Source organism: Notolepis coatsorum, assembly GCF_963971535.1.
Source record: "Notolepis coatsorum genome assembly, chromosome: 1".
Lineage (NCBI taxonomy): Eukaryota > Metazoa > Chordata > Actinopteri > Aulopiformes > Paralepididae > Notolepis > Notolepis coatsorum.
In genome coordinates this window covers 235,142,118-235,146,671 of record NC_140165.1, presented here as the reverse complement: position 1 = coordinate 235,146,671, position 4,554 = coordinate 235,142,118, and positions in this window count along the sequence as shown.

Below are 4,554 nucleotides of genomic sequence, written 5' to 3'. Positions count from 1 at the left end.
GTTGTAGAGTCGTAAAGGTCGCAAAGTGTTGTTTTTTTATGAACCTTTTCTGTCTGGTCTGAAATATTTTTTATATTTATATTTAATATATATATATATAATAAATATATACGGTCCAAATAGGAAAATACACAAGAAACACACAATGTTGTTCTTTGTAAAGTGTGTGCATGTGACTGATAAACAAACTATTGATTGATTGATTGATTGATTGATTGATTGATTTATTGATTGATTGATTGATTGATTGATTGATTGAAAACTTTATTAACAGATTGCAGAATGGGTACAGTACAGTACAGCTCAATGCAGACCAGAGAAAGACTTTTGTCTTGTTTACATCAGGGTCCCCCATTTTCAATTCATCATAACATATTATGACACACACGACATTGATTGATTGATTGATTGATTGATTGATTGATTGAAAACTTTATTAACAGATTGCAGAATGGGTACAGTACAGTACAGCTCAATACATACAATTTTTTTTTTTTTTTATCCACTTTTTCTCCCATTTTCTATATGTTCTCCCATCCCAATTTCGTATCATCCAATTCAACCCTCCCCTGTCACGGACGCTGTTTCTTGCCTCCCACAAGCCGGCTGCAATGTGGACTAAGTCATACATAGCACAAGTCCCCTCCGGTACTTGAGGTAACAGCAGTCGCATCTTTTCACCTGCGCAGCTCGATCTCTCAGTGGCGAGGAGTAACGCGTGGGAGGCTCACGCTGCCCCAGACACTTCCTGATTCTACTGCGCAGGCGCACCAACCGACCTGTAGGAGTCGCTGTCCACAACGCCCGATCCCCACCCATCAGTTTCCCACCCCCTAATACGGCCAATGTGTATTAGTACGGACAACCAGCTAAACTGAAAGCAAATGTGGAGCGCTGGGCTCGAACTGACGAGCCCAGCGTCTCCAGCATTTCGTGGCGAGCTCCTTGCCCACTACGCCACGTAGCCGCCAATACATACAATTGTTAAGGGGATGCAGACCAGAGAAAGACTTTCGTCTTGTTTACATCAGGGTCCCCCATTTTCAATTCATCATAACATATATGACATACATGACATACAGATAGACAGTACTGCTACATCTATACATTTATGACTTATCAGATTTGCAAATACAGTACTGTTTGTGATACAAAAGTGTCCAGAAAAAGAGTATATACATTTGACGTAGAAACTGTACATTGGAGGAGGTTGGGTGGGTGGGGTGGGGTTGGGTGGGTGGGTGGGGGCTGTACATTGGAGGTGGGGGGGGGGGGGGGGGGGTGGGTGGGGGGGGGGACACACATTGTACACTGTACATTGGAATACTGACAAAGCCATACTTGGTCATTTACTGTACAACTAGGTTAGGACATTTGTAGGGGCCAGTTTCGAATTGCAGTCTCCCGTAGGTGTTTTTTGAGAGTGTTTTTGAAAGTGGGTAGTGATTCACATTCCTTTACAGCTTTGGGTAGGGCGTTCCACATTGATGTGGCATAATTGCGAAAGGTGTTTAGTCCCTTGTTTGAGCCGAATCTGGGTTTAACATGATTTGTGGAGCTCCCTCTGGTGTTGTGATCGTGGTATTCACTGACCTTTGGGAAGTATTTTGACATGTACCTTGGTCGCGTAGTGTATCTTGTAGACCAGGCCCATTGCAAGTTGCTGTACTCTGTCGTCTACTCTAAGCCATCCTAGGTTGTCAAAGTGGGCAGGGGTGAGGTGGGTTCTAGGAGTCAGGTCAAGCAGTAGTCTGACCAGCTTGTTTTGAGATGTTTGTAATTTGTTTTTTAGTGCCTTTGAGGTGCTTTGGTACCATGAGGTGCAAGCGTAGTACCCTTGAATGAGTGCTCCTGCTAGAGTCTTCAGGGTATTCTTGTTTACCAGAGAGGAGATCCGGTACAAGAATCGAGTTTGTTGGTTGACTTTTTTTATTACATTGGATGCCATTTTGTCACAGGAAAGATTAGCCTCTAGGATGGAACCCAGGTAGGTAATTTCATCTTTCCTTGTGACAATATACAGACATACAGATAGACAGTACTGCTACATCTATACATTTATGACATACCAGATTTGCAAATACAGTACTGTTTGTGATACAAAAAGAGTCCAGAAAAGAGAGTATATATATATATATATATATATATATATATATATATATATATATATATATATATATATATATATATATATATATATATATATATATATATATATTAGGGATGTCCGATATTATCGGCTGACCGATATTATCGGCCGATATCGGCAGTAAAATGTGATATCGGAAAATATCGGTATCGGTTTAAAAAAAGAAAAAAACAATAACAATATTTGTTATATATATCCAGTGAAATGATTAGTTACCTGAAATTATTCCGTTTTTTGGGGTGGGAAACCCTGCATATATCTGTATCGGTTGATATCGGTTGATATCGGTATCGGAAATTAAGAGTTGGACAATATCGGAATATCGGTATCGGTAAAAAAGCCAATATCGAGCATCCCTAATATATATATATATATATATATATATACTATATATATAGTATACTAGACCAGGTTTATGTCAGATTACATAGGTGCAGAGCCATGCGATTTCTCCCCCATTTGCACTAGTAGTGCCACCAAGTCAAATATGAACACAAAGGTTGCATATGCGACCAGTGTACTCACACAGTCTAAAGCCTGGCATTAAGGTCCTGAATAGTCTGGGGCCCTGCTAAAAATGCAGTAGATTATAATGTTACTCAACATAATATTTAAAGGATAAGGCTGGTGTAATTTTATTTCAGTATACAGTATTATTATATATATACAGACAAATATACAGACAAACACATACAGACAAACAGCTTCAGTCCTCAACATTTGCATACCCTGCTGTATGTACATAAGCTCTCTGTACCTCTCAGAAAGACTAAAGAAGGCAAGAACCCCAATCAAACTTTTACACCTGGTACATTGTTCACACTGTGATAATGTGTTTTCCATCAACATGGAACTAACTTAGCCCTTCTATTTTTATCATGTAGCATTATTTATGTATGGTAATTCATTCAACCTTTATTTAGATTTGAAAATCAGTTCAACTCTCATTTGAGATGATATTGAGAATTATGTTTGTACAAGTTATGTACAATAAATACAAGAAAGTCAATCAATAAAACAATTAAAAACAACTACAGACTGGGGTGATATGGTTGATCATTAAAGATTTAAACTAAACTTATCGCTCACTAGGTAACATCAAAATCAAATCAAATGTATTTGTAAGGCCCGACAACACACGTTAATGTCCCCATGGGCCGGACACATCTTCTTTAAACAAGTCAAGAAGAAACATCACAATAAGTCAAGAAACAAAGCAAGAACACCATAAGGTCCAACAAATTTAAAATAAATGCAAAATAAATTAATGCAATGCAAACACTCCCAGACATACCCCACGCGAAGGTAAGGAAAAACTCACTAAAACCTAGCAATAGGAAAAAATGCACCACAGGCAATGTGGAGGAGAGAAACCTTAGAAGGGCCAATTCAAGAGTGGATCTCCCTTCTTAGATGTGAATGAATGAATGAATGAAAACTTTATTTAACAGATTGCAGAATGGGTACAATACAGTACGGCTCAATACATACAATTGTTAAGGGGATGCAGACCTGAGAAAGACGTTTGTCTTGTTTCCATCAGGGTCCCCCATTTTCAATTCATATAGGTGATAGTAGTGTTGCAGACGGACAGTTGGTAAGCATGCACTCATGTGTGTAGTGAAACACAGATGAGTGCATGCAATAGCAACTGAACATTTAGAAAAATTTAAGATAGTGCTGATAGCGATAACAACTGAACATTTTGAAAGATTAAAGATAGAGCTGATAGCGGATCTATTTGAGGCACAGGGGCGGCGCAAAGAGGGTTGCGTCCTCCCCGTCTTAATCACGGGACGTTCAACACTCCGGTCATAACTCCGAGACAGCCGGAGACAGGGAGACAGGGGGCGGCGCAGAGAGGGTCGCAAAACAACATAACAATTAAGTTTGCATCCCTGTAAGGATAGATGAAAGAATCAAGATCTAAGAATTTCATTCAAATCTTTAAAGAATTTGCAGTGCACATTCAGTACCTTGATACAATTAACTCCATTGATTTTGGTGACCCTATGACCTTTCCTCTAGCACCACCATCAGGCCAAACATTCATATCGCCAATAGTTTTCATTCAAATCTTTTCAAATTTGCAATGCAGATTCATGACCCCTAGAGGATGAACTCTATTGATTTTGTTTACCCCATGACCATTCCTCTAGCACCACCATCAGACCAAACCTTACATTTTAGAATGAGTGTTTCTGGAATACCTTTCGTTCAAATCTTTTCTAATTTGCTGTGCAAATGCATGATCCCTAGAGGATGAAGTCTATTGATTTAGGTGACCCCATGACATTTCCTCTAGTGTCACCATTAAATGTTAAAATTATTCAATCTCCTGTTAGTCATACAGTCATGAAACCGGTATCCAGAGATGTGTCTACTCAAGCACAACAACCCTGCCA